Source organism: Vipera ursinii (assembly GCF_947247035.1).
Source record: "Vipera ursinii genome assembly, chromosome: 2".
In the NCBI taxonomy this organism is placed as follows: Eukaryota; Metazoa; Chordata; class Lepidosauria; order Squamata; family Viperidae; genus Vipera; species Vipera ursinii.
The window spans coordinates 231,365,453-231,376,708 of record NC_139513.1 but is presented as its reverse complement, the minus strand read 5'-3'; positions in this window follow the sequence as shown (position 1 = coordinate 231,376,708).

Sequence of the window (11,256 nt, the reverse complement as noted above, 5' to 3'; positions counted from 1 at the left end):
TTCATTTAGTGACCAAACTTACAATGGCACTGAAAAAAGTGATTTACAATGGTCACAGCATCCCTATAGTCATGTGATCAGAATTTGGGTGCTTGGCAACCAGCATGTATGTATGACAGTTGCAGTGTTGTAGGGACATGTGATCACCAATTGGCTTCCAACAAGCAAAGTCAATGAAGCCATATATTTGCTTAATGAGCATGTGATTTATTTAACAACTGCAGTGCTTTGCTTAACAGCAGTGGCAAAAAAGGTAGTAAAATTGGGTACAACACACTTAAGTATCTTGCTTAGCAATGGAAATTCTGGTCCCCATTGTGATTGTAAGGTAAGGACTACTGTTAACAGTTCAGAGTAGCACTATTGTACAGGATAATATGATGAGAAATGACATAAATTGGCAGCTGTCCAAGTATTGTTGAAGCAAAACAATATTAAAAACTATACTGACTTAGAACAAGGTATTGATCTAGCATGGTGGCCATATTTGCAAATTCAAATGAGATATGAACAAGATGTTAAAACAACGGGATTTTATAAAGAACAGACAGAATTTGATCAGATACTGTTAAAAACAGATGAAAAGTTGATTAAGAAACTAGATTTCTGTTATACTTAAAGATGGAGGAATAACAAGTAAAAGAAACAATGATAAGATGGGCAAAGAACTTTGGATATAATATAGAATTAGAAGATTGGCAAAAGTTATGGGAAAGAAATATTAAATCAACTAAAGCAGTGGCATATAAAGAAAACTTATATAAAATGTTTTACAGGTGGCATATGACACCAGTGAGATTAGCAAAAATGTTTAAAAATATTTAAAACCACTGTTGGAAATGCAAACAAAGACTAGGTGCTTATTATCATATCTGGTGGTCATGCCCTAAAGCAAAAAGATTTTGGGTTAAAATACATTTATGGTTGAAGAAAATGACTAAAAAACAAATAGACTTTAAGCCAGAATTATTTTTGTTAGGAATAATAGGAGCAAATTATGAGAAAGATTGCAGATATTTAATACTACAAGTAATAAAGGGAAGCAAGAATTGTATTTGCCCAACATTGGAAAAATGAAAATTCACCAGCTGAAGAAGTACTAATTAAGAAAATTTTAAAGTGAGCAGAAATGGATAGACTTTAAAGATAAAAGAGAAAGAAGACTCGGTGTATTTTAGAACATGGGATAATTTCTATCAATGGCTAGAAAATGAGTTAGAGAAAAAGGAATGTGATATGTAATTTTGAATATATACTAGCAAGAAGAGGGCTATTGAGCGATTAACATATTGTTTATGATAATTAACTATTATCTATTATTGTTTGTTAAACACATGAACCCAGACATTATGCTGTTTGCTAAATATTGAGAATGTTATTTGGAAAAAAACCAACCCTAACCCTAACCCAAATCCCAACCCCGACCCCACCTTATGCCTAACCCTATAAAAACTAATAAAATCTGTACCAAAAAACCCCCAATACTGACTTCAATGTAATGTTTTACCATGCTCCTAAAGTAAATAATGATTTCCAGATTGGTCCCGAATTATTTGCACTGGAAATAATAAAACATATTATCAATTCACACAACATGCTAATTTAGGAATAATGTAACAAGAAACTTATTTACTCTGGTTACCCTATGTGCTGTCCCACTCATGCATGCACGCATACACCATAGGTGTAAGGAGTCTTTATTAAGGCTTCCAAGCCTGAATTGGTATTCCTCAGCAATTCCCTGTGCCGGCACCAGCTCAACCCCAATGAATTCCACAGGCTACTCAAATGAAGCCAACACCAGTCCTCAAGGCAAAGCTGAGTCCAGTCTACTAGGTCAGGGGTCTCCAACCTTGGCAACTTTAAGACTTGTGGACTTCAACTCCCAGAATTCCTCAGCCAGCAAAGCTGGCTGCAGAATTCTTGCAGATAAAGTCCACAAGTCTTAAAGTTACCAAGGTTGGAGACTCCTGCACTAGGCCAAAGCAAGTTCCCAAGGCAAAGCAAATCCACAGGCAAGGGCAAGGTAAAGGAAACAGCTGGAGACATGATCTAAAGTTCAAGGCAAGTGTTATGTACTGGGCTTTTTAAGGGAATACCACGTGGGTTGCTGGAGCAGCTAACGGCTCTCCAGCAACCCAGACTACAAGTCTCCTGTGCTGCAATTTGCTATCTCCAGGCAGCAATGGTTGATTCAAACCTATTGGCTGCTGCCTAGGGGCTAGACCACGGGTCGGCAACCTGCGGCTCTGGAGCCGCATGCGGCTCTTTGAGCCGTCCCCTGCGGCTCCCAGCCGCCCGGTGCGCGCGCACCTCTTCGAACGGGCAGTGGTGCGCGCGCACCTCTCCAAATGGAGAGTGGCACCGCCCATTTGGAGAGGTGCGCGTGCACCTCTCCAATTGGGCGCAGGTGCGCGCGCACCTCCCCAAACCTTTGGAGAGGTGCGCACGGACCTCTGCGCGAACGGGCAGCGGTGCTGCTCGTTGGGAAAGCTGCCGCGGCCCGTTTGCAGAGCTGCCGCTTTCGGCAGCTCTGCAAACGGGCCGTGGCAGCTTTCCCAACAAGCAGCGCCGCTTCCCTTTCCAAGAGGTGCGCGCGCACCTCTCCGAATGGGCAGAGGTGCGCGCGGACCTCCGCGCGAACGGGCAGCGGTGCCGCTCGTTGGGAAAGCTGCCGCGGCCCGTTTGCAGGCTGCCGAAAGCGGCAGCTCTGCAAACGGGCCGTGGCAGCTTTCCCAACGAGCGGCGCCGCTGCCCATTCCAAGAGGTGCGCGTGCACCTCTCCGAACGAGCGGAGGTGCGCGCGCACCTCCCCAAACCTTTGGAGAGGTGCGCGCGGACCTCCGCGCGAACGGGCAGCGGCGCCGCTGTTAAGCGGTGAGAGGGCAGATGAAAGAAAGCATGCTGTATTCTCATCTTCGCCGTTTTGAAATCCCTGAATCTCTCTTCTTCCACCGACCCCCCCCCCTGCCCCCGGGCACGCCAAAGAAACCAAACAGAGCCAAATCAGAACCTCGTTAAAACGGGATAGAAAACCAAAAAAGTCCCAAAAAGTTGAAACGATTCGCCTTTTAAAAGACACACGTTCCTCAAGCCCAGCTTTAAAGCGGTCTCAGCCTCACCGAGTATATTGGGGGACACTATCTCCCCTCCCTCTTGCGTGAATCCTTTATCATCAGGACGCGATTACACGCGAGTCGTTCGAGGCGGGCAAAAAAAAACAAACCCGACGCGGCCTCGGGACGGTGAGGCCGGTCCAAAGCTGACAGGTTGGCTCCCTCAACCCCGTAACGCAATCAAGGGGAAGCAGGAGATCATAAAGGCTGCGGTCCTACATTGCTCAGTCGACCCAAAGCCCTATCAACCATTTTATGGCTGGCGACGAGCGGGAACGCAGCTGGAGCGTGGAAAGCAGCTTTGCAACTGACAAAAATATTCCCCAGTAACCGAAGCGCCGTGAACTGCAGTCCCCGACACTATTAACATGCAACCAGCGTGGGTGCAACTACTGCCCTTCCCCCTCTCCCCACCCCGTATCGCGGATCTCTTTTCCTTGGCGGAGTTATCTTGGGAGTCGCTGCAAGCAGCAAATCTTTTTAAGATGTTTCTGACAGAGGCTTGAGAGTGGGGATGGGGAGAGGAACTACACCTGGGGTGTTGGGAATTATTTTCTCCTTTATTCAGAATTACGGATCCATTTACTTCCAGCACCGGATCAGTGGTGCCACCGCCGTTGCCATGACAGCAGGAGGGGCAGGGCCTCCGCGATTTACAACCCCCCCTTCCCCACCCAAATGAGCAGCCCCGGGAAAGTGGCTTCGGGACTTCTTTTTCTTGCTTCTAAGCGTAGGCACCAATCTGGGAAAAGTAACGCGCGCGTCTTTCTCGTCTCCCGCCACGCCTCCCATTGGCGTCTGCTACGGCATACATAGGAAAAGCGAAGTTAGCTGGGGCGGTTCCCCACGGCGGAGAGATTCTTGAACAGGATTCTTGAACCCGCGGTCCATCTTGGCTCCTCTCGGGGAGGGGGGAGGCGGCTGTGTAGCCGGCACCATGGACAAGGCCTACGACGTGATCGTGCTGGGCACCGGCTTGACCATGAGTCCTTCGGAGCCACTCACCCTGCCTCTTCCTCTCCCCATCCCGGCATCTTCCACCCCTTGCGCTCCTCCGTGCAATTTTGCATTCCTTTCCCTCCGGCTCCTGCATCCATGTCCGTCATCAGCAAACCATCACACATTAAAAAAATGGCAACCGCGTGCGTCCTCGCATGCACAAGAAAAACCCATTTTGCACATGCGCAAAATGTTTTTTTGCGCATGCGCATGCATGGACGCACGCATGCGGCTCCCACTTTCTTTTATGTGTCATGGAACCGGTTCCCAGTGGCTCTTTACCTTTTTTAGGTTGCCAACCCCTGGGCTAGACTATATATTGTGGCTGGTTGCAGCCATTTTCTCCAGTATAGTCACAGCATGAAATAAATGATGAGTTACCCTGCACTCTGTTTTGCGTCTTCATTCCTGCGTTAAAGAACCCACTATTTAACAGCAAGAACACAAAGCATGTTGTTCCCAGCAGCATCTCCATCTGTCTGTTGTACTAAATAGCCAACTTCTGGTGAAGCCTATCAAGAGGGGTGAGGCTACCTTCTCATGAGTAATTTGGCTGACCTTTGCTGCTCCTGTCTTTTCTCTGCCTTACGTCTTCTTGAATCAGTTGCTGAAGGCAGTTCCTCTTCCTCATCGCTGACCAGCTGCAGCTGCAGGCTTTCTCCACTTGAAGCCTCAGGGCTGTCCCGCTGCATCTGTGCTTCTGCCAAATCACTCTCAGATGGCTGCTTGGAGCCATTGACTAGCTCCCCTCCCGACATATCTGCAGCTGGTTATCTTCCTCCGAGCTGACATCTGGAAAGCTATCTGGGGAAGCATCTGGGGCAGTCATCATACCCTACTGTACTAAGATATTAGCATTGCATTGTACAGGCTTTGTATAAAAAAATTAAGTGATCACACTCGCTGAAATCTGCATGTACCAAGCCACAAGCTAGTTAACCCACTGTAGGTAGTTCTCTATATTATCTTACCACCAATAATGAATGAACCTTTATTGTCAAAGTACAACCATGTATACATTGAGATTGGCTGAGCCTCCCTTCAGATTTAACAGTTAATAGTGCAAATTTCAGGACAAGTGATTTCACCTTTCTTAATAATCTGAAGGAATTGTAATATTGTTGATAAAATACTGTTTTTAAATATCCTTATAATTGTGCATGGATTTAAAACAAATATTGGAATGAATCATTTGGTTTTTTTCCAATTTTTAAGGCCACCCAATCGCAAATCAATTCAAGGCAGTATACAAGGAGGTTAACACAGCAAAGATCCTAAAAGATAAAATCATCATACGTGGGGAAATCAGAAACTTCAAACACATCACACTTTAATTGATTCACAAATCACTCAGTCCCTGCCAGAAGTGTTTTAAGGCATTCTGGAATGATAGCAGGGTGAGGCCATACAGCCTCAAGGGGAATGTGATCCAGAGATAATGTTGAATCCAAGTTAACTTTATACAGTGCTTTTTTTGTAAAAGAAAAAGGTGCCGGAACTCACACGTTATACAACCTGCCTTGCCTACCCTAAAAGGTTCCATCCAAAAAAGGTGCCGGAACTCCGTTCTGAGCATTCTATGAGAAAAAAAGCCCTGACTTTATATCATTTTAATATAGAAATGGTGGATTCCAACACATTTCTATTCAGAAGACAACTATGTTAATTTCCTCTGCATTAACTGTGTTAACTGACTTCTCAGTAATTGGATATACTGTATAACACGGGTGTCAAACTCGATCACGTCACGTGACATATTGTGACGTTTTTTGCCTTTGCGGAGCTGGGTAGGCGTGGCCTGCACATGACATATCCGGCCTGCAGGCTGTCAGTTTAACACCCCTGCTGTATAAGATATGTGAATGTGTGTTTTTGAATCAGTGTTGACTCCTGGTGATTGCCTGAACTAGTCCTTTCTGTTTTCTTGGCAAGATTTCGGAAGTACTTTGCCATTACCTCCTTCCTTGGGCTGAGAGTGTTTGAGCCAAGGTCACCAATCTAGCTTTGTGCCTCAGACAGGACGATAAAAAGTGAGCACTCCTTTCTAGCACTGATGATGTTACCTTGTTTGGTAATGAAACATCTGCAAGAAAGCAATCAAGCTCAAAGAGCACCAAGGATCCCACAGTTCAACCCTGAGGGACAAATATTCTCTTCCACCAGTACAGGACTCAGTGGTTTCTCAGTTTTTACTACTATACCAATCTGGCTCTTTACAATGTGAATACAGTCCCTGACTTCTCCACCCTTTTAAAAACTCATCTAAGACATCATGTCAAATGATCTGCCAAGCCGTTTCGTTACTGAGTGGTATATCCTGAGCTGGAGCAGTATTGCTTCTTTTCCTTTAATGCCACAGCCAGCCAGCTCTTATAGCTCACAAATAAGTATCCAAGATTCTCTATATCATTAAAATATGAAAACAAAAGGCCTCTTGCTTTTTTTTTAAGGAAGGGGATTAAAAACTGAAAATAAAGGAGTACGGGGCTTAGAGCATGTACATAAAGGAGTGTTCATGGGCTGTCATTTGATTCCTCCCTCTCATGCAATGCAACTGTGACCAAATAAATAGAATTATTTTAAAATGGCTCATCTCATTTTGAGTTGTGTTCCAATGGTCCAGCTGTTTAGATTACTACAATGCATTCTAATCTTGAAGACAAATCAGAAGTTCCATCTTGTCCAGACTTTGGCAGCAGAAGTAGTTATGGGCGCACAGTGGTAGACTATGGCACTATTAGTGTGCAAGCTGCACTGGTTGCCACTTAACTTTCTGGGGGCAATTCAAGTTATTAAGTTTAAAGTTGTTGATGGTTATTTGCAGGACTGCCTCTCTTTAATTGTCTGTCTGTTCCAAATGATCCAACAGAGTCAGCATACTCCAATTTTCTTACTGAAGAAATGTTATCTTGTGGGAGTCCCATAATATTGACACATCACTTCGCCCGCCATCTGAAACTACATTTCCTCAGAGGTTTGCATACACCTTCAGGAATGCTATCAGAATCTGGCTTTTTCAGCAAGTCCTGCACTTAGTAGTTTTGTTAATATATTGGTATACTACATGTGTTTAATCTTTAATTTTTTTTCCTGGGTAGTTGTTTGCCACGTGGTTCTTCTTTTAAAGTTATATCATTTATTTTAACTTGCCTGAATGCTGTGTTGGGTTTTTCGCTAATTAAATAGCCTTGCATACCATTTTAAACAGACATAAATATTATATAATTTGGAAGATTCCCTCTCTGAGGGACATGGGTGGTTCAGAAATGGGATATCTGCTTGACCAATGGCAATCCAGTCCAATCCAAGCAAACAAACCAATAAATAAATATTATAGAGTTAGAAGGGGGAATTTAGTTCAAGTCTCTGTTTACCACAGAGATTTTACAAAACTGTTACTTCAAGGCAAATGACTAAAGAGTTGACTAGAAGTACAACCATGTGTTGAAATTGATAAAAAAATCAAACTAATCTTGATTTAGGCATTGTATACCATTGACTTTCTTAGGCAGTTAAGTTCTGTCCTTAACTTGCATCCCTTCTTTAAGTAAAAATTTACATACTGTAAACAACATGCTATTTATCCCAATGAGAGATTCATTATCTTGGCAAGATAAAATTGAGACAGAGCTCAATATTACATACATGTCTTCATAGTGATTAAAGATAGTAACTCTAATTTAAAAAGTATATTTCATAAGTACATAATATGCACAAGATAAATATCTAAATATAACATGAGGAGCTCTCAGTACTAACCTGTTATTTGCATTCACTTTGTTTCATATACTTCCAGAATAACATACTAATTTAGATTAGATCAGTGAATCATTTTCAGCCACTCCTCTTTGTGACCTTTTTACACCAATGTTAGATTTGTGTTTGCATTTTCCCATAACAACATTATCATATGGGGAAACTATATAAAGGAGATTGTGTTTTCTTCTGGCATCTAAAGGAGATATAAATACTACTTCATTTGGAAGATGCAATCCATTTGACTGCAGCTCCCTGGCCTGTAGCCCCAATCAAATCAATTTAAGAGAGAATTCTTTCACTTTGCTTCTTCCTTATTTATTGGGCCTGCAATTTCCAATTAATCTAGTGCAGACATGTCAAACACAAGGCCCGGGGGCCAGATCCGGCCCGCGAAGTGGTTTCATGTGGCCCGCGAAGCCATCCTGGAAACAGTGAGGGAACGGCCCCCACTGCCTTGGCTGTGGCCCAGAGACCCTCCTTCTGCCAGAGACCCTCAGATCTGTCCCACTCCTGCCCAGGCCCCCATAGGCACCCTTGATGCGAACGATGTAGAGCTGGCCATGCCCACCCAGTAGGCCATACGCACTCTAGCCACGCCCACCCAGTAGGTCACGCCCACCCAGGTCATACCCACCCGGCCCCCTGAGGGCAACTGCAATGCTGATGCGGCCTTCAATGAAATTGAGTTTGACACCCCTGATCTAGTGAGTTCCAGATACTAAGAACATGACAAATAATTAACATTTTGGTGGCAAGAATAATTCTAGCTCAGCTACAGAGCCATCTTTCAAGAACCATCTTCTAGTATAATCGCATTGTTTTTTGTTACTCTATCTGCTTGACCAATGACAATCAGGAAGTGAAGTTTTTCCCATCCTCATACTGTGTTCCTGTTTGTTAATTCTATATTGAACATTATATGAAGGGGCTACTGCCTCTAACCATCAATTAAACAAGGGAGAAAGAAACACAGAACTTTTCACCTTGTGGGAAATAAGATATAAGACAAAATGTTCAGGCACGAATATGTGAGAAACAAGCTGACTATCACCTTTCAGAGTACATAGCCAATGAAATCACAATCAGTACTGATAATTTATGTACAGTGCCAGCTACAAAGATAAATTCTACTTTTTTTGCAGAAGAAACTTCTGATTTATTCTGAACACAATTTTTAGTCTACGCCTGTGAGAAATTAATGATCTCCATGGAAAAATACTTCTAGCCAGGAAAACTTCCCAGTATTTTTCATTAAAATACATTGTAAAATGTTATTGCAGTAGAATTTTATATAACATAGATCTTCCTGTGCATATGCTGAAATGCTACGTTGCTTTAGCACATCACAAAACATAATGTGCTATCCCCAGGGCTATCATGGCTGTGATTGGGACTTGCTAATGCTGAAAGACTGTAGCTGGCAACTTGTTTATAAGCTCATAAGCTCTGCAGATGATACCCTATATTACCTTGTATTTTATCCATATTCAGCTGAAACATATCTTCAAATCAGGATGAATGAAGTGTACAGGCCACTAAGAATCCCATAGCACATTTTATATGGTAATAAATCCTTTAGGCAAATTCATTTTATTGATAAACATTATTCACATTCTGCTTTTCTAAATGTCCCATTTGGGAATGAGGATAAGTCTATAAATTTTGTTGTTTTCACTTTGCTTTTCTCAAACTTGATGCTATGGGATGCTTAGCCCTTGTTTCCTTCTGGGAGTTTTTCCTCATTTTAGAAAGTCAGTAACACCAGATAATATTTTAAAAAAACACAACTCTCCCAGAATATCATTGCCAATCTTTTATAATATGCTAGGACTACCAGATTTCAATTGCAAAAATGAGGATAATTACAAAAATATTGCCATCTAGTGAGAAAGTGGATTTCTGCAGCCTAAATATATCATTATAGTACAATATGTGAGACTAGAATTCTCTTTGAAATTAGTTATACTGTACCACAAAAAAAACCAAAACCCAACAACCTGGATGAAGAGTACATAGTACTTATGAATTAGCATTTTCTATATCTCTTTGCTGAAATCTAATACTCATTCATATTTTTACATGAGGGATTTAACTGAAATTGCAGTTTGTATTGCTTCTACCAATTGTTCTAGAATAATCTATCTGATTCTTAAAATGAGTCTGTTTAAATGTCTTATATGTGATAACTAACTTTAGCATATTTGATTCTGTTAATTCTATTTATTTTTTAAATATGAACATAATGGATAAAGTTACTTTTATTTAATTTTATTTTGGATCTTATTAATTTGTAATTTTAAAATAAAATACAAATTCTAAAAGGGACGCAGTGGCTCAGTGGGTTAGGACGCTGAGCTTGTCGATCAGAAGGTCGGCAGTTTGGCGGGTTGAATCCCGAGTGCCACGTAACAGAGTGAGCACCTGTTACTTGTCCCAGCTTCTGCCAACCTAGCAATTCGAAAGCACGTAAAAATGCAAGTAGAAAAATAGGGACCGCTCCGGTGGGAAGGTAACAGCGTTCCATGCGCCTTTGGCGTCTAGTCATGCCGGCCACATGACCACGGAGACGTCCTCGGACAAGCGCCGGCTCTTCGGCTTTGAAACGGAGATGAGCACCGGCTCCTAGTCGGAAACGACTAGCACACATGTGCAGGGGAACCTTTACCTTTACCTTACAGATTCTAAATGATGTATAAAATAAAATGCCTTGCTCAATAAATGAAATATTTTTAAACAATTATAATAAAATAGCATTAATGAATAATAAAGCTAGTTTTAAAAATAGAGAATAGAGAATAAAATAGTTTTAACAGAATGTTTAAAAGATCTTGAAAGAAAAAGCACTATTTTTCCTAGTGCTATAAAAATATTATATTGCTTCTCGGGGGTAAGTTTCACTTTTATATCCAGTGGGTACAACCAAAAAGGAAGCACCTTTGATGAAGTATAAAAGCATTCACCTTTTCAGTTATTAATTTGTTACCAGAATAACATAATTGTGCAATTATGAGAGATTGGAATTTTATGAGTGTCACAGCTTTCAAATTACTGTGTTAACATCATCATTTCGTCCATTTAATGAAGTAGCCTGTGATCCACAAAATCTTCCATGATAATAAATGCGAGTCTTTTAAGACTTTTTTGCTGCAGAATAACATGCTCACAATACCTCTCTAGAAACTTGTACAGTTCAATATGTGAATGGTATTCTTTTGATTATTTCTCCTTTCAAAGGAGGAGAGGGAAATTACTCATCATAAAACTGTCAGCAGACTAAGTACATTTTTCTGCCACTGTGAAATATCTAAGTTAGATGGCTAAGTAAATATAGGGTACATGTGCTGAACAATTGAACAGAATTATTGGGATATGGGTTCAGAAC